The sequence below is a fragment of the Lissotriton vulgaris genome, chromosome 10 (assembly GCF_964263255.1).
Source record: "Lissotriton vulgaris chromosome 10, aLisVul1.2, whole genome shotgun sequence".
In the NCBI taxonomy this organism is placed as follows: domain Eukaryota; kingdom Metazoa; phylum Chordata; class Amphibia; order Caudata; family Salamandridae; genus Lissotriton; species Lissotriton vulgaris.
The window spans coordinates 151,611,162-151,631,851 of NC_141698.1; positions in this window are offsets into that span (position 1 = coordinate 151,611,162).

Genomic DNA, 20,690 nt, shown 5'->3' on the forward strand with positions numbered 1-20,690 from the left:
AGCAGGAGACAAATCAGTTCATGATCAGTGCTTTATTTCAGCCGGTGGATATTGGTGGGGGCCAATGGCACTCATTTCTGGTGACGGCACTTATTATCCTTCATCAGATATTTCCCACAAGAATGATAGGGAAAAACACATAAAGGAGAAAGAAGGATGGAGAGAAAGGCAGAAAAACCATCACAAAGGGAGAAGACAGGATCCTGCAAGAATGAGATGAAGGAGCAGGGAGTGTCTGGCAGTGGGTCACAGAGGCTGGAGGTGGATTGAGGGCTGTGCAGCCTTGGTATGTGGCACACTGACATTTAGTAGTGCCACCCACGGTCTTCAGGGCAGAGCTTTGGGCGCCAGCACTTTTTATTTTACAAACTAAGCACTGTATGGTGTACATCATTCAGTACTCATTATGAGTGGCTTCCTACTTCTGATCGTGGTGGTAACCTTATGTGTCACACAGAATTGTCCTTCTTCACAGGGGAGACTAGGAACAGTTGGAAACTCTTCAAGGTGTACAAACCTCGCCTTGGAGGCTTTGCTCTGACTTAACTCATTCTGGTTTTTTGAGCCTCCCAAGGACATGAGAGAAGACACACCAAGATGGCCATGGATGTGCTACTTGATAAGGGGAGAGGTGGTCCTAGGCACTGTATGAAAACTCTTTGTCTGATTTCTTTCTTTGTGGTTTGTAAGTTTCTCAGGAAAATGGAGAGCACAGCTGGACAAGGTCGCACCTTTCCTTCACAACTACTTGTGCATCGGATAATGACCCAACCCACATCATTTGATCATGCAACAATAAATAAAGTACCTAGTTAAATTCAGAGACTAAACATGCGCATGACTCGTATTCTACATCCTTAATCACGTAGATGGGACACAAGGGAAGTGGCCTTTATAATGCAGGCTGAGCCAAGCATGCTGTTGACCCCACAAGCAGAACCGTGCTAGCCTTAACCACGCATATGCCTTAACCACGCATATGTGGGTGAGGCAGTGCAAGGTGTAGATGTTGGGATGGACGGGCACATGAAGAGGAAGGATTGGGTGAGGACGCAGTTTGGTAAGTGGGGCTGGATTTTGGGGTGTGGGGATAGTTTTTTAGGGTTGGGGTAGTTTTTAGGGCTCAGGGGGGTCGGGTAGTGTTTAGGGTTCAGGGGGTTGTGTTAATATTTAGGGCTTGAGGGTCAGGGTAGTGTTTAGGGCCCAGGGGTGGTCAGGGTAGTTTTTAGGGCTAGAGGTAGGGTAGTGTGTAGGACTAAGGTGGGTCAGGGTAGTGCTTAGGGCTCAGGGTGACTGGTAGTGTTTAGGGCTTGAGGGTTGGGTTAGTGTTTAGGGCTCGGTGGGGGTAGCTTTTAGGGCTGGGGGGGGGGTTGAGGTGGTGTTTAGGGCTCAGGGACAGTCGGGATAGTTTTTAGGGCTCAGGGCAGGAGGGACTGGAGTGTGATCCTTAACAATCATCCCTTTACAAGTCATGCCTTTACCACGAAATTGCATGGTAAACACATGCGTGGTAAAGGAGTGCGTTGTTCAGACACCTTCATTGTAGGGGTAGTGTTGTAGATGCACATGTGGTTTAGCCATGCGTGCCTCTGTCATACAACCAGGACACAATAGTGTCAACTCTCTGGAAGTCAGAAATTGTAAGCAATCCTATACAGATTCCACCTTACTAATCCATTTATACGTTGCTCACATTATATGTAGATCTCCATAACTTGTAGCACTTGTACAGCTCAAGCAAACAAGCCATGCCACAGCAAGGTTCCTTTTCTGTGTAAATATACATTTGTCAAACAATTCATTAGCTGCTGCATATTGTGTAGATTTGAGCAAAAAACTTCAGCTAAAACAAAGACTATTATAATTCTGCAAATGGGGTACATCGTTACATAAGGCACTTTTCAAACGTTAACTGGTCGTGTTGAAGCTCTTGACTAACATGTCAGGCATTTAAGGTATTACAGTTTTGCCCAGATGGTATTAACGTAACCAACTGTCTGGCACGACGGAAAGGATTTGCCTGCAGCACGAAACTAAAACCTCACATACTGAAGTGTAATTCAAAAGACTTATTCCTTCTTTGTCGTGAAAATTTTATATTTTACTATGCATGTGAATACATTACATATATAGTTTTTTTACGCAACAGTTACTTCATGAAGTCATTCAAGCTAGGTAGAATTCCAAATATCTTACATCTATTTTAGAGCCTCCTAATTAGACATGTAAATAATAAATAAGTGTTGTGTTCTGTAGAGCTATTTCTTAATGGGAAGGGAAAGTTCCTTGAGGTCCTACATTGTAAACACACAATACATACAAAGACAAGCTTTAGGTCATAAGTGGTATGCACATAATAAAGGAAGCACACATTTCATCACAAAAAGTGTGCACAATTAGGCTTACCTTCTTCCATGTGCAAGATAGTGTATATATTACAAACTATTTAATTCGGAGAAGTAGGGGGGGCAGGGTTAATAAAATGGTGCTCCTTTGCTTCCATCCAAGACAAAATAGTTCATTCTTGATGAATACTATTTCAAATGGAATTTGGTAAATATGCAGAGGTTGCCACAGACTATCGTGCTTAAATTACCTCCAATCACATTATATATTACGTATTTTAACTTTCCTTGGACTTGGGTCCCTTGCTCACTTTGCCACTGGATTCAAGCTAGCCTGGCTGATTAGGGGTGTCACTCCGAAACCGGTCCCAGGATGCTTGTTTCATGTCCAGGGAAAACCTGGCTTGGCAGGTCCAGCTGGACTGTTCCCATGAGGCACTGGGTCAAGACTGATTTGCATATGGCTGGGTCTGAACTGGGGTGGTGAAGTGAGCTAAAGAGGGTTGATGGATTCAACCCAGATCTGTGACTGGGGGTGACGGTCTGAAAAATTTCAGCGCTCCGTCCATCATCTCCTTCTGTTTTCTTTATTTGCCCTAAGTTGGCAGGGTATGCCCAGACGTGGGTCCCTTTCTCGCGTTGCCACTGGATTCAAGTTAGCCTGGCTGATGAGAGCTGTTACCCTAAAACCAGTCCTAGGATGCTTGTTTCCAGTGAAGAGGTGACCTGGCTTGGAAGTCGGGCTGGACTTTTCCCATGAGCATAGGGTCAAGACTGATTTGCATATGGCTGGGTCTGAACTGGGGTGGCAAAGTGAGCTAAAGTATGATGATGGATTCAACCCAGATCTGTGAGTAGGGGTGAGTGTGAGGGTGAGTGTCGGAAGAGTTTCAGTGCTCCGACCATCATCTCCTTGTGTTTGCTTTATTTATTAAGGAAGACATTGCTTGGCAGTAAATAAGGTGTTTTTCTACCAGAGGAAGTGCTTTTTTGCATACACTGAACAATTATTTTCTGAATGACACATACATTATGTGCTCCTGTAGATATATTATGCTCATGGGTTAATGGTCCTGGATAATATTTCAAAGCCTAAAGTATGATATTGCATCAAAGGTTATTTTTAGAATTGCCTATAAAATAAACAGTGGTTTAGTTAATATTTTTGGACACTAGTGATGTGCCATTCACTTTTGTGTTTATAAACGTTTAACTCTGTTATGTGGGGTGTAGAACAGCTAACAATAATTCTTCACCATTTCATTATATAAGATCATACTATGTAAATGTATCCAGGACTGGCAGTACTGAAGCACTAATGATCCTTGAATATCCCTTGCTCGTTTCGTCACTAACAATAAATTTGGTCCAACTGGGGGTAATGTGCCATAAAAGTCTAACCTATGAAGTGATCTAGATCAATCTACTATTTGCAGTAATAACGCTCTAAATCTTCACCTTCTCAGGAGAAAAACCTAACAAACATAGCAGTCCTTCTGTACTGTATGGAGCTTAAGGAGTGCGGTGTAAGTGGGCTTATTTTATTTATTTATTTTATTTCTAACACTTGTAAAGCGCGCTAATACCAACCGGTGTCCTGGCGCTGAAGTGGTATCTCCCTGAGATTGATCCTCCGGAACTAGAGGGTGAAGAGCCATGTTTTCAAAATTTTTCTGAAAGCCAGCAAGTTAGTATTTTGTTTGAGGGCTAAAGGAAGAGGAGGTTTTAGGTAAGATTTGTAATATAGCACATCATATCACACCCCAAGGTTTCTAAGAGCTGCATGTAACAGCTGTTATTATTGCCAAATGTAATGGTACTCAGTTTACTGGGTGGATGGATGGCTTTAGGTTTTATCAGGACTGGATCATGCTTCCAGCAGATCGCAATAGGTCTCCGTAATTAACCCTAACTCACTAAGCCTTCTTGTTTGAGGTCAGAAAGAAGAAGGTTAATGGCATGAAAGATTTTCACAAGGACTGCAATTTTATTAGTTTCACTACTGAGCATGAATGGAGTGAGTGATCACTGGGAAGGTGAGTCAGGGTCTGGACATTTTAGGGAGTAGAACTTGGGTTATCCCCAAATGTATTTACACACAGCTTGAGCTCCTAAAGTCCTGGTGCTTTAGATACATGTATGTCTTCCCCAGTAATGAGCTACCTGAATATAGGAAGTTTGGTAAAAAGCACAAATTATCTGCGCAACACAATCGATTAATGTTGCTTTTTGCATTAATGTCACCTTTAGATCTTTATTTCCTTTATTTTTTTCCAAAATCAATTAAAGTTCAAACATTCAAGTATCTGATTGTGAGAAAGTCATCATTTTTGCACTGATCAACCCAAATCTTTGACTGATACTGATGGTAACTGACTCTGACAGCGTCCTGGGCTCTGCTAGCCAGGGCCAGAGCCAGTACTCTTATTAAAAATGTAAATGGAAATTAGGTGTAATTAAAATTGACACTGACAACCTACCTGTAAGTCCCTAGTTATGATTGGCACGTAGGTTTAGAGGCAATTAAGTGTGCACTGCTGGGTTGCCTGCTGTCATTTTAAAAGTCATTCCTGCTTTCTAAGCTGCTTTTACATTGAAAATACATTCAAATTCAACTTTGGATTTAAAGGTACTTCCAAAGTATTAACCCCTCCCCTGCTGATGACGGAACCACTCCGTCATCAGCTACAGTTGAGCTGTGCTGATGACGGAGCGGTTTCGTCATGGCCCAGCCGCCGCGCCTGCGCGGCGCTGATTTCGTGCCTGCGCGGGCGTTCTAATGAGCGGGGCGGGTCATGACGGAACCGCTCCATCACCAGCATAGCTCAACCGCGGCTGGTGACGGAGCGGCTCCGTCACCAGCATGCGGCCGCCGCGCGGCCACCCCGCCCCTTTAGCGTTGCGGCGGAATAGCCGCCGCAGCGAAGGGGTTAAACTACCTTATCTCTACATACACGTCACCCCTAAGGTCTACCCTAGGTGCCCCAGATAAGGAGCAATGTAAAAATAAGCAGGGACATTTTAAAAGATATTTTATATGCCCTGGTGAGCAAAAAACTCCCAACTTTGTCTTTCCCCCATTGTAGCACTTTTTGCGCCATAGACTAACCGGAGAATACTGTAATACAATGTAACTATAAATTGGAGTGAGCTAAAATAATATTTGAAGGGCTTGAAAAATTGGTAATGAAAAGTCCAACAGCATGTCGCTGTTAAATTTAGCTTTCTTTTCTGTGAGCCAAATTCCGGCCTTCTAGCAGCCTCTCCTGATTGACTAACCTTAAGAGGCTGAGCCAAACTGCTTTGATGAGGTGATAAGTGCCTGTACAGAGACAGAGGTTATTTGGTGGGAGGGGCTCTGTAGAGAACAGGCCACAACAGGGGCAGGGTAAATCTAACTGGACTTAAAGAGAGCAGGACAGCAAAGAATGCAGCCAGGCATAGCCCCTCTTCCCGTACCCCCAAGCCAGATGGCAGCTCCAGGAATGGAATTTGCAGGAGGTCTGGAAAGAGAGTATTAAGGAAAATATTCCACACCGGTGGGTTGGGGTAGCCAGGTCTTACTCCTAATGAAGAAAGTCTCCATCTTGAATTTTAAAGTGCAGTGCTTTGTGGGACAAGAATAAGCCACACTTTGGAGGAACCTGTCATGCTTTTTGGTGGTACCCTACACCCCTTTGGTCAGGGGTGCCCCTACTTGTCACTCCAGAACATTGAATAAATATGTGAGAGTTGCATAGCAACTCATATCTGCTGCCTGACTCCACAAGGAGAGGAAGGACTGCCCTGCTGGAACTCTGGTCTGCACCCCAAATGCTTGCACCCTGAAGGACTGCACCTGCTGCACACTTAGAACTACAGTCCTGAGGGCCTTGCTTCAAAAAGGATTAAGGAGTGGACTCCCTGAAAGCAACAGGTTAACAGAGCTTCCCTTCACCATCTCCCCCAAAACGCACCCTGCCTGGAGTGCGTTCGGTGGACTTTTAAGGATTTGGCCAGGTACATTATGGGAACTGTACTCCAAACTTCCAACGACCATCTCAGAACTTCTAGCTCCTTGGATTTGTGTTTTTGACACTTTGAAACCTCAAGAGGAACTTCAGGAAGAAGTTCCAGAAGTTTGGAGAACCTTTTGGAAAAAGTCCTATAAGGTGACCAAACCGTCGGGGAAAGTCAGGCTGCCAATGTCGAACTGCGAGGCGGCCTGGATTTCAGATTCATCCCGCTGAAAGCTCTGGAGCTCAAGATTTCACTGAAGCCTTGCGATGAGCCAATCCACTGCCATCAACCTGAATCTCAGGCTGAAGAGGAGCCTTGCTTAACGACAAGAGAAAATCCTCCAGTGCAAAGGTAAAATTTTGACCGGGCCTCCCGCTTTGTGTATCCAACAAATGGTCCATCGCAGTCAGCCTCAAAGTTTGACTTTGTCCTGGTGAAGCGTGACCAAATGCCCCAAGTTGGTGCTATTTTAAGCACTAGAAAGTGTTTATTCTTTAAAAATTCATACCTCCGGTCCCTATATTGGATTTTTTGTGGTTTTGGTGTCATTTTAATCATACATTTATTTCCTATGTTAGTTTAGTTAGTTTAGTTTAGTCTATGATTATAAATGGGATGCAGATTTTTATTGTGTGTTGTGTCTTACATATTTAATGTATTGGTGTTTTTAAATGCTTCACATACCTGTCTCCTAATTTAAGCCTGTATGGTCAGTGCCAGCTACCAAGGGTTGAGCAAGGGAATAATTTATATTATGTTGGTGGCCTTATTGCTGGTGGAAGGTGCATACATACCCCTACTAATAATCCACCTTCCAACACTGATTAATAGGGAAGCCGTTCATGTATTTACAAAGGTTGAACATGGTGGCATGAAAAGCACATTCATAGAATATCAGTACTGACAAACCATTCCATTTCCATTTAGTGGAAACCAATTCATAGCATGCCTTTTTTTAATCACATTATATATATTTTTCATGGCGTAAATGCCATTTATCTTCAAAATAGATTCTCTGTAAAGTGGTGCATCCACAAGAATTGTGTAGACCGTTTTCTCTTCACCCCATTGCTTAAGAAGTCCTGTGACATAGTAACATATACCTTTTTTAAACTGCCATTCTATAGGATTACCCCCGCTCTCAAAGCTCACTTTCTGATGCCTCCTGCTTTCTTTTCACTTCTATGTTACTTGGGAAGTGGCTTCCATATGTTACTTGCTCCTCCTAACACTCTCCCTACCTTGGGGCAGACTATGGTCTGAATTGAGTTCGGAATGCGTGTTACTCCATCACAAATGTGTCTGATATCCAATCCGCTGTATTACAAATCCATTATATCCTATGGCACTTGTAATTAGTCGGACACGATATTCGTTACATTTTTGCCGTCGTATCCCATCCTCCAAAATCTAACTCCGGCCCAGTGTTCCCTATGTCTTGCTATGGGTTAATAATCTATAATATATTTTCTTCTAAAGGCATTTTTATTCATAACTGCCATGGGTTTTTCAATTATTTCCCAAGAAGGCTCCATATTAATATATATATATATATATATATATATATATATATATATATATATATATATATATATATATATATATATATATATATATATATATATATATATATATATATATATATATATATATATATATATATATATAATTTTGTTTGCGTTTGATTTGCATGCCACAATAAGGGCACCTTTAATCCGACTCAAGCTAAGGTGTATGGCTGTAGAAACTGGCCCTAAGATCCCACTATTGTTCGTTACCAGTCAGCCTAGTCAGTGTTATTGGTGCAGGCTATGGTCTCTCACTATGTTCTGGTAGGTGTGTGCCTTCATGTGTGACCTGGGAGCTCTGCATTGGGAAATGTTTGTTGTCTGTGTGTCCGGTCCTCGTGCACAACCCTCACTGGCTCAGCGTGTTCCCTTTTCTATGGTCACTTGGCATGCTTATTGCATTATTGATTGTATACAGTGCTTTAAATAGGCAGGCGCCATCAAGCTCACAGTCCACACTCTTCTTTTATTTCAAAGAGAGCGTGTGAACCCCTTTCAGTATTTTACATTAACTAAACTTCTCAAAAGTGACAGGATTTACATGCAGTGACAGGTAGTATCTGACTTACTTTCCCTTTTCTAGAGTTGGTTCTATTATTTTGTTTAGACTGTGCTATGTTTTAGTGCAATTTAAAAGCCACAATGATGATGAATAAAATACCAGAAAGAAAATGTTGCTCAATGTGAAGGGCTGCTAATATTACTTTGGGGAAATTGTTTAAGGACTGTCAGACTGTAAAAGCAATTATATGTTCACTTCCGCTGTTGGAAAGTAAAGTCGTGCAATTTACTTTTAGAATTGATTTGTGTTCCAAGTGGAAAAACCTCTCAAAATGGTAAATGTGTTATAACAGGTATTTTTTGTTTTTTTAAAGATCCATGATTTCCTAATGATCTGTTATTGTATTCAAAGGTTGCGGAAAGATAATATAAACATGTTACTAAAGATTATTATTAAAATCACTTTGCTCCTAAAGTGTTTCCACTTTCATGCTGATGTTGCACCTAATAATGATTTGCACCTGGAAGTAAGTTTGCACCTATATCTGATTTTGCACCTCAAGGCGATTCCATACTCCTGCTTATGTTACATTGAAATGTGATTTTGCACCTTGAAGTGATGTTGCATATTAATGTGGTTTTATCCTGAGTGTGATTTGTGCTCCTAAAAGTATTTGCACCCTTTTGCTGATGTTGTACCAATGGTCTTTTTGTATTGGATGTTTTCCCCCTAAATGTGGTGTCACATTTCTGCTTACTTAGCACCATCTGTCATGTGGCACCCAGATGTGATTGGTGCTTCAAACGGTTTTCCACAATCATGCTTATTTTGCACCTCTATGTGTTCTAAACCAAAAGTGATGTTATACTGATCCACTTTTTCCACGTAATGTAACATCTTACTTCTGCACTATCTCTTTGTCCTGGGTGATTTTGCCCCTTAATGTGATACCACACTTATTCTGATTTTTGCATAGGAGTGATTTTGCACCCAAATGCGTTGTACTCATAGTTTTGTTTTTGCAACTAAAAGTGTCTACACACTCCTGCTAATGGTTCATTGAGATTGATGCTATACTGAAATCTGATTTTGCACATAACTGTGTTTTGGCTTCTAAGTATGATTTTCAGTCTGATTCATGAAAACCGAATTCTGCGAATTATAAATTGCGATTGACAGCGAATCGCAATTTAGAATTCGCAGGACGGCATTCATCAAAATCTGCGATAAAATTAAGCGAATCGCAAGCAGCCGCAAAAGGCGATAGCGATTTTTCAAAATCGCAGAAAAATCGCAAAATCCGTCCAAATCCGTGTAGGAATAGCGATCTCGCAATTTGCGAGATCGCAAAATGCGATCTCGCAAATAGCGAGATCGCAAAAACGGGAAGTCGCATTTCGAGCCCAGTGATGACATCATAACCAGGAAGCAGGCAGTTCCCACCACCATTTAGAACAGTGAGGCAGAGATCAAAGCTGCATCACACAGAGCACCTCTCAGAACACCTCCAGACTTTGAAATCTTTCACTTTTGAGACTGCAGCAATGGCAGAGGATGCAGCACAGGGCCCAGTGACACCGGGCGCAAGCACAAGTCGAAATTTTCCGAGCAGGAGTTGGAGCACCTAATAGATGGAGTGTGTGAAAACCACACCAAACTATTCGGCAAGGACTCCAGGAGGGTGCCAGAGGTCGAGAAACGCCGACTGTGGCTGGGGATCGGCGCCAGAGTCAACGCTGTGGGGGTGACACACAGGTCGACAGACGACCTAAAAAGGAGGTGGTACGACCTCCGAGGTTGTGCCACGAGAGAGTGGCAGAGAGGCTGGGCGAGAGCCAGGCAACTGGAGGTGGAGAACCAACAGTCCCTCCCAACACCCCCATGGAGGATCGTGTGGAGGACACACTCCAGCGAGAGGCGTGTATAGGGGTCATCCCTCTGGACTCATCCCGACTCACCCAAGACAGCCAAGGTAAGTGGCATGTGACTGTGACCCTGTCCCCTAACAATGGCCATGACCCTATAGCCTCCCATTATCAACCACAGTCATGCAACCCATGCACATTAGGATATGCCCAAATGCATTGTGGGACATGTAGTCTGCCCACAATGTAGAAAAACTCCAATGCAGCCAGACATGTCCCAAAGTACGCAATGCCACAGCCAGTCAGGGAATGTCAGCCAGCATGCATGTAGCAACTGCACATGTGAAAGATACATGCAATTAATCTCTTGTCCACTTTCCCTCACAGGTGGCGCAGACAACAACAGCAGTGACAGCGATAGGCTGCTGATAGACGAGGCAGCAGAGGATGCAGAGGAGGTGCTAACAGCCACACAACCTGCTCCATCAGGCGCTGCTCCATTGCCTGCTGCTAGACCACCACCATCTGCGCCAGCTCCATCAGGCGCTGCTCCATTGGCAGCTGCTCGACCACCACCATCAGCGCCAGCTCCATCAGGCGCTGCTCCATTGGCAGCTGCTCGACCACCACCATCTGCGCCAGCTCCATCAGGCGCTGCACCATTGGCAACCGCAACACCACCACCAGCGGCACCCTCAACATCTGGTGCAGCTAGACCGGCGACACTGCGCACACCCACTGTGGCCAGCCAGCACAGCAGGCATGGCAGGGAGCGGCAGCAGAGCACAGCACGCAGCGGCAGGAGGGGGATGGCTGTGCGTGTGCCAGGGCTCAGCATAGAGCGCCGGATGCTGCGCATCCATCAATTGCAGGCATGACGCCAAGGGGCAATCCAACTCCAGCTCCACAACATTGGCAGAAATGTAGCAAATGTGTCGGATAGGATAGAGCGGATGACAACTGCCATGGAGGCTAACACTGCGGCCATCATCTCGCAGCGCAACATCGCCCGCCGCCGCCACCGCCAGCTACTTACGCGCCAATCTGCTTACACGCGCTCGAACTACGTGATTGGTAATGCCACCTCCCAGCTGTCACCTCGGTCCCTGGCAATGCAGCAGCAGATGGTGCAATGCTGCAAGGATGTGGCGCGTGTACTGGAGCAGGTCACCAGTGCTGTACTGGCACTACATCCAACTGCCCCAGCCAATGGTGGTGGGGACGACACTAGTGAGGGGACCTCGAGTGTCAGCAGCCTGTCTGCCTCATAGGTCGGTGTCCTGCGCCGCAGCAGCAGGCTCACTGCGGGTTCACGTGCCCTCCCTGAGGATGAGCCTGAGAGGCGTTTGGGTGCCGCGCGCCGGAGGCGCACTTGACATTACTATCCATTAACAGAGACATGCTGATGACAGAAGCATGTCGTGCTTATGACTTAGAGCAGTATGGCGCAATACTACTCACATGTTAATCATTTCAAAATGCCATTATTATTGTGCCTTCAACAATAATATTTATTCAAGCATCCTACATCGGCCTCCTGTCATTATTTCCATTGCCATGCATTTGTGAATTGTTGGGTGAGGGTAGTGGGTGCACTAGAAACAGTTCATTGTGATGTTGTTGCGCCGTCTGTGTCCTTCAGAAGGATGTTCCCCGCGAGCATGTGCAGGTGGCCGGTCGTCCCCTTCCGACTCACTGCCAGAGATCTCTACAGGTATCCGGCCCTTGGTAGCAATGTTGTGTAGTATTGCACACACAGCCACAATGCGGCAGCACACATCAGGACTGTAGTACATGGCCCCACCAGTCTTGTGCAGTATGTGGAATCTGCTCTTCAGTAGCCCAAATGTCCTCTCTATGCAATTCCTTGTGCGTATGTGTGCTACATTGTAGCGCCGTTGCTGTGGTGTAGCAGGGTTGAGGTATGGGGTGAGGAGGTATTCACAGAGGGCGTAGCCACTGTCACCTGAATGAGCGGAGCAGAGGGTCAGTGCCTGTGCAGCGCAGCTACTTCATCACAGTGTAACATTGTGGGCCAAGTGTACTTACCAAGTAGGTGTCCTTCACCAAAGTCTCCCCTGGCCAGTCGTGTGTGGAGGCCGCAGTGCCGGAATATGAAGGAGTCATGTGTGCTCCCCGGGTACTGTGCCACTATGTCCGTGATGTATGTCTTAGCATTGCACACCATCTGGATGTTGAGGGAGTGGTAGGACTTGCGGTTGCGGTACATGTACTCCGTTTCAGCTGGTGGGCAGATGTGGATGTGGGTACAGTCAATGCATCCTATCACATGTGGAAATTGCGCTACATTGTAGAATTGATGCTTGGTCTCATCCAAGTCCTGTTGGCTGGTGGGAAATTTGATGTGGTGGTGTAGCTGGGTCACCATTGCATCTAGGAAACTCCTTAGGCAGCGGGACATGGTGGGCTGGGATATCCCCCCAGCAGCGGCAACTATCCCCTGGAAGCTCCCGGAGGCCAGAAGGTGCAGGCTGCACAATACCTGGACATGTGTGGGCACGGCATTGGTCCGCCTTGTTGGGTGCTGCATTAGGGGGTCAAGGTCCTGAATTAGCTTGATGATCATTGGCCCATTCAGGCGGTACTTTGTGTATATTTGCTCTCTGGTTTGGCCCAGCAGGGTGACCCGCTGGCGGAATATCCTCTCCTGGATCCTACATCTGATCCGTGCTACTCGCTGTAGCCTTCGCCGCCTGACCACCATGTAGAGTTCTGGCATTGTGAGACTCGTAATGCTGCTGCTGCATCTCCTTAAGTGTGTTTGGTCAGGCCAGCACCTGTTACTGATTGGGTAACGTTTTTTCAAAAAAAAATTTGCTTTGCTTTGATGGTTACCACCTGCTTTGGGTTGTCCTTAAATTGCGCCTCGCAAAATGCGATTTTCCGGTTTTTCGCTAATTGCAATTTTTCTTGAATAGCGATTGCGATTTTATAGCGATTTCGCAATTTTAATCGCAGAATCCGTGGTTTCTCGCAATTTCAGAATCGCTATTGGGCTACTGTCGGGATTCTGCGAATAATTTTGCGAATTCGCTATTCTGTGTTTGCGAATTCACTTTTTATTTTCAAGCATACCGTTTTAGACAATTGCGCTCGCAATAGCTTTTTCGCAGCTATTGCGATCGCAATTTTACTTCATGAATCTGGCTGTTTGTTCTGTAAGTATGAAGATGCAATCCTCCTTGCTTTCCTTCTAGGTTGATTTTGTGAATCACAGTGAATTTTGCTCCTAAATGTGAGTTTGCTCATAAATGTGCTATTATGTTCTCTACACTCATTCTGATGACCTATTAAGAGTCATTTTTGCACCTCACCGGCTGCCACTTTCCTAATGCACTCCTTTTGCACCTACTTTGATACATTTCTATCATAATGTTCTCTCTGTAATCTGTAATACCCAGAGCCTCATTTTGTGGCTGCCCTTTATTGAATCTGCTTCTCGAAATAACTAGCATATATGTTTTAGTGTGCTCTTATTTTGGTCCAAAAGCAAAGGCAATTTAATATCAGATCGGTCCTCATGTTACATGTTACTATGGGGCTCATTTTGATGCTGTGAATAGCAGTCTGACTGTCCGACCGTCGACAGCACTTTGGGAGACTGCTGCATTACAATCCTGGCAGTTGCACCCTAGGTGGTCGGGGGGAAGACCACCGCATCCGACAGGATCAATGATCCTGTCGGGGTGGCGGTCAGAATCGTAATCCTTATACCAAATGGAAACAGTGCCAGGGCAGGCACTGCAGTCAGGATTATGATATCTCTTTGCATGTCGGAATGACGTCATGAAAAGGATGTCGGAAACAGATTGTGGGGGCCACAAACAGGGTCTTCGTCCATCGCGGGCCACTGTAAAGTGACCCAAGGAGCACATGTAGTGCCCCCATGCAACCCCATACACTGTGTGCTATGCACCAAACGGTTCATGGCACACATGCATGGATGTGCAGAAAGTTCTCATTTACACACTGGCTTGTGCTGTGGCCCTTTAGGATAGAGCAATGTAGAAGCAGATTGAAGAGATGGGGTCCTCTAGATCTAGATCTGTTTGCGGAAAGGTTGAATACCCACTTAGTGAGATTTTACAGTTGGAGACCGGATCCGCATGCTTTAGGAATTGGTGCATTCCTACAGGATTGGGGAAAGGGAGAAAGTATGCATTTCTTCCATTCTCTTTGATTCAGAGAATGTTCATGAAAGTTAGTAGAGAGAAAGCGGAGTTGGTGTTGATAACTCCATTTTGGCAATCTCAGGAGTGGTTTCCGGATGTGATGAATCTGTTGATAGAGGATCCGGTGATGTTACCATGTTTTCAGGAACTGCTGATGGATGCCGAGGGGAATTGCCACTAGTTGGTGATAGTAGGACTGTTGGTGTTAATGGGCTGGAGGATTTTAGGCGAGTTTGGCAAGTGTCAGCATTGTAGGAAGAGGCAACGGAGCTTATTAAGGAGTCGTGGGCTCCAGGAACTTCCAGAGTGTACTTGTCGGTATGGGGAAGATGGTCTAGTTGGTGTGCAGAGAGGTCTTTGGATCCCATAACAGCGAATGTAGTGGAGGTAGTAAATTATTTGTCAGAATTGTTTAAGAAAGGATTTCCTTATGATACAGTAAATTTGAGCAGATTGCCTATTTCAGCTGGGCTTGAGTTGATGGACGGTCCGTCAATTGGTCAGCATCAGAATAGTGAAAGGTGTGTGTATGGAGGTTCCCCCTAGGGCTAGATATGCTCCTTTTTTTAGGATGTGTTTTTGGTGCTAAAAGAGATTAAAAGATGGGGAGACAATGAGTTTTTGTGTTTAAAGTTGTTGTAATGGAAGATGGCGATTGTGTTGTGTATAGTATCATTTAGGAGGGTGTCTGATATAAGAGCAATGGAGGTGAATGCCAGGAGTTATCAACCAGAGGGTGGGTTTTTGTGTTACACAAATGCACTAAGTCTATGTCTGGAATGATTTTCTATCCAAGAATGGAAGGACGCGATTTGCTTTGTGTAGTACGATGTCTGTAGCAGTACGAAGAGAGAACAGGAAGAATGAGAAGTCAGGGAAATACACAGTTGTTAATTTCATCAATAGAGCCTTTTAGAGCGGTTTCGGCACCTACTTTGGCCAGGTGGGTAAAGGAGGTAATGAAAAAGGCAGGGATTGATATATCTGTGTTTGGGACACATTCGGTAAAAGGGACTATGGCAAGTAACGCTTTTGTAACTAGTGGGTGTTTAAGTTCAATTATGAAGTCTGCTGATTGGTCAAGTGAGCCAACTTCTAAAATGTTTTACTTTAAACCTGTGGAAATTTCTGGTCAAAAGGCTTTGGATGAGCTTTAAACAAGCATAATATTGGCTCCGTTCCTTGCCATGATATGTAGATTTTCCACAGTTGTAATGGGTAGAAAATCGGGATTTTATGAAAGACACAGAGGTTAATATTATCCCTTCCTATGTTGCTCACCCATTAAAAAAGTGTAGATAAGCTTTATTCAATAAAAATGTATCATTAAAAAAGTATGATTTGTCACTTCTTTCCAGGACAAGTTTAAGAAAGTATTGTTACAGAAGAACTTGGAAAGAAAAAGATTGACGGGAATTGCAGAGAATGGAGAATTTAAGGGACTTGGAAGATTTTTCCCAGCTAGAAAAGAAGGAAGAGGGCTGCGTGTTATAGGATATTATGCATATTATTAGAGTTCTAGATTCTAAAGACGTTCTAAGGTTCTTGGTTGCTGCTGTGTGTGAGTAGTAATAAAGGAGTTATGCATAATATTAGCCTGCGTGTCTTTAATTAATTCATGATTTTCAACTGTGGAAAATCTGCATTACATAGCTTTGAAAGACAGAACACACCACAAACAAAGAGAACTACAAAAGGGATTTATACAGACTAAATAGGAGGGTCAGTGCAAATTGTATCATATTTAGTTCATATTAATAGGAAACCATGCAACTGGGTATAAAACCTTTATTTTAAGTGAAAGGGGCATGCACTGTACAGAGGATTCAAAGTTGGCATTCTGGGTGCGAAAACTCTTGCAAGCACCCAATATAACCTGCCTGAAATCAATTAAATGTCTTGCTACCGCAGGTTGAATTTAAATAAATGGCAAAGTTAACAAAATTGGCCTTGTATACTTCTAGCCTCAACCCAAGCCCCGCAAATGAGCAAGTTTAGATTCCGAAATCATAGGTACCGATTCATGGTGAGGGCTTGCGAAGTGCTGACAGTCATTAGCATTTTTGGCCGAGCCCTCTCTGCAGAGAGTGCGCACCCACCGCTCTGTTATGCATTTACTCAGAGGATCTACTGAGGCTCCAATGTCGATTCTCACACCACCAGTCCTGCCAACTCAGATGATAGTGGCTCCCTTCACATAGTCATATGGTGAGGCGCCCTTATCACATGGTGGCAGGGAAAATATTTGAAAATCACACTGAGTGAGTGGTCTTCTAGCTGGCTTTTTGGAGGCTTCGAATAGCTGATGTCCAATATGGGGTGTGAAAACACACCAGGACATCAGCACCAGCCTCAGCAAGCTGTTTTCTTTTTTGAAAGAGGGGCATTTGGTGTCGCCCCCTTCAAGGCCCACCCCTACTCACATGGTGTAATATTATTTAAGATGCCAGGTCTTCATCACTGCAGCTATCAGTCTTAGCATTTGTTGGCCATGATTATACTATGTCACTGCATATATTTACGTTCCTATCCATTGCTGGAATTCAGAGGGATACAGCCAAATTCCTGATCCCGCAGCTATTCTTGAGCAGGATCAGGATCCGAACTGTTCCCAAGGAATCTTCCCATTTGTGTTCCAGTGCAGACAGTGGGAAGGGGAGCCAGTGAAGAATCACAGTTTGCGTCACCTGAGGATCAATGCAAATGGAACTTTTACTTGTAGATCACCTTCTTTACACCTGTTCCTGGCTTGGAGCAACTGAACCTGATACTGGATCCTGACACCTGCCCATCAGAGGAAAGTAGATTACACTCAGCATTTAACAAGTTAGCAAGAGTTAAACTGAGATTTCAAATCTTTTCTTTAGACTTTTTTTTCAAGCTGCATGCTATATGAGCATAGGTCTATATTGTGTAAGTACACTGATAACAATACAACTGAATGCATTTTTGTCACATAAAAATAATTGTTTAGTACTTCCATGGGAATCCATTTATGAACTTGTTGCAAGGTTTCAAATGTATGCCTTGCAAGTTACATGACGCTATTAGAAGTGGCTGAATGACGTGTTCATTACTTCAAATCTGTATTCGGTTTTCAGACTGAACAATCATAAAAGCACTCAAAAAATTATTTTAAAAAAAACATAAGATTATCTTCATCAACATCTATATTCATATATATTTCGTGGGATTTATCATGTTTAAAATCATAACACTACCCTATCAAGAAGCATCTTAAAATCCCAATCATCAGCAGCTTCTTTATACAAAGGGATTTGTTCTGAAAAGCGATCAGGGCCACACATAGGGATAAAGTTTCCATTTTTTGTAAGAAAACCAAAGTAGGTCTCCAATACCTGAAATTTTGTACCAAAGGGTTCACACAGCTGGATCACAGAAAACAAAGTCCATAGTGCTTTGTAAAGACATTATTGTCACATGGACAGACTCACGGGTCTTTAGACCAGTGATCCATTATCAGAAAAGTTGCTAAATGGTGTATCATATTCAGACAAAAACTAGTCAGTAGGAAACGATCACACGAATTGGCCACTGCTATAAGGTAAGGTTGTATTTCTGAAGGTATAATCAACGGTTCATGGTAAACTACAGTGATTTTACCATACTCAGTATGGTCTCTCTTCCATTGCAAAATCGACTTAATTTTATTCTTTATAACAATTTTGGTAATCTTGGATGAATCTTTAGGGGTCATTATATTTAATAATAAATCCATGCTCCTGAGCATTTCCCTAATATTTGCCAGTCAAGGAATCTTCATGGCAATTTCAAGAGTTAGGAAATCTGCAAGTAATGCCCTATTTAACTTCGGTTGAGGTGTATTCCAGATTTAAGCCACAGGAAAAGGCGGCATATTTTAATCATAGCCCCAAGATATTGCAAAGCTAATTTTTTGTGTACAATAGTGGTGGAGGTATTCTTGGGGTCTGCTATCAACCTCTTAGCAAAGCCGTTTTCGGTTGTCTTGAGAGTTTGAGGATCTTTGTAACCACAGACACCAGTCCTAAAAATTGCAGATGAAACACTTTTGCTTCTATAAATTGTGCACATTTCCTCAATTAGTTTAGTGTTTAGTTTAGTAGCAAAACCAAAAATTCCTTTATTGTTCTTTTTCATAATTCGTTCTGTACGAGTAATAAGACATTTCCTATTGCCCAAATGATCAAACAACACTCCCAAACAGGAAAACATGTCAACCGTAGGTATTATACCACCATTGATTGTAAATTTAAATGATTTGAGGGTTCCCCTTCCCATATACCATAGTAAAAGATTTTGATATATGGACTTTCAGGTGGAGGTCCTCTATAAAATATGCGAAAGTGTCAAGCAACTTCTAAAGGCACCATAGAGTTCCTATGAGAAGAACAGCATTGTCCACATACATTAAACTGGTATTTTACGCAGACCTATCTTGGGCATGTCGATGTTAGTTTGAAGAAGGGCACTTTACAAACCATTGATGTATAAGTTAAATAAAAAAGGGGCCAGGAAACATCCCTGTCTGGCCAGCCTTCTGATCTTAAAAGGTTTGGAACGTTCACTGTTAGGGCAAAAATGCCTCGGGCAGAAGCATGTTGGGATAACTGGCATTACAAAGTGTGTACAGACGTGTCCACCCTGATAGATCTAATAATGTGGGAGACACAATCAAAACCACTGCTCAGGTCCATACAAATCAAATAGAGAAATCCCTTCTTAACCTTGGTGTATTTGCCAATTACTAATTCTAGATTTAGGCATTGCTCCACTGTGCCTAAACGTTTCCTAAACCTGTATTGGCCAGTCGAAAGAGCCTCATTTTGGTCTGCCCAATTTTCCAGTTTTTGTAGTAAGACCCTCCCAGGTATCTTGACTGATGAGTCAGGTAAGGAGATTGGACAGTAACAACGGGGATAAGACCTATTCCCCTTTTTAAAGACTGGGAATATAATAGAGTCTGACCAGGTTTCTAAACGGGCCTGTTCTTGCTGAATTTAAAACGTTGGTTAACAACGGTACCCCAAGATCTAGGTTGCCTTTGTAAATAGCTAAGGGTACCCCATCTGGCCCTGCCACTTTTGCTAGAGGACTCTTCCTCACTGCTATCTCTATATCCTTCATACTACATATAAACTGGCTCATCAAGCTGCGCCCCTTGCGTTAAAGTTTCTTGTTAGGGATTTTCCTCATTAAAAATTGTAGAAAAATGCAGCTGCGGCCGATGCAGTTAAGAGCTGTGGGCTGTGGGACCAGGTGAGGGGGATTTCGAGAGACGACCACAAGGGAAAATGAATTATTTGTATAAATATTCCTTCCTGGTTGTCTCTCAAAATCCCCCCCACGTGGCTCCACTGCTCTTAACTGCAGCGGCCGCGGCTGGAAAAATGAGTTATCCATCGGACTTCTGTTAGCCCGCACTTAGGGGCCCATTAGGATCGTGGACGGACTTGCGTCCGTCCGCGACCCCAGAGTAGGAGGGAACCTCCCCATGGCCTGAGGAGTTCCCTCCTGTGAAATTAGGATGTGACCGCCACCCTGGCACATCCTCTATTTTTACCATTGCGGCGGGTGCGGCTTCAAGCTGCACCCGCCGCAATGGTAAAAATGCATACATTGCATTTGTATGCAGAAAGCGGCAGGCACCGTGCGGTGCCTGCCGATTTCTGTATACAAATGCAGGGGGGTACCATAGGTACCCCCCATGTGCACCCCCCACCCCCCTTCACCCAGGGGGCCCGCAACAGGCCCCTGCAGTGAAGTTCCACGTGCTTTTCCACGGGGGAAAACCCGCCGCCGAAAAGCATTTTTTAAAACCCATCCTAATATGGCTGGCGGTGTCTGAGAGACACCGCCACCATATTAGAGCTTTTCCGCTGCGGTTGTAAGCCAACCGCGCTGGAAAAGAAGCGGACTGAAACCAAGACCCACCAGCCAACCTAATGTGGCGGTGGATCTTTGGTGGGTCCGCAGCGGATTTACCGCATCCTCCGGGCCGGTGGTGGCTTCCGCCGGCCCAGAGGATGCGGAAAATCCGCTATCCTAATGAGCCCCTAAGTGTAGTGTAGGAGAATTAATTTCTTGTCGGAAAAATAGGTTATCATTGGTTGCACTAGTTTTTATGAGGTTATCCCAAGTTTCCTGCCTTAAGGCCACTTTTCTATCCTTTAATACTTTCTGATATTTTAATCTCGCTTCTCGTATTTGACATATTT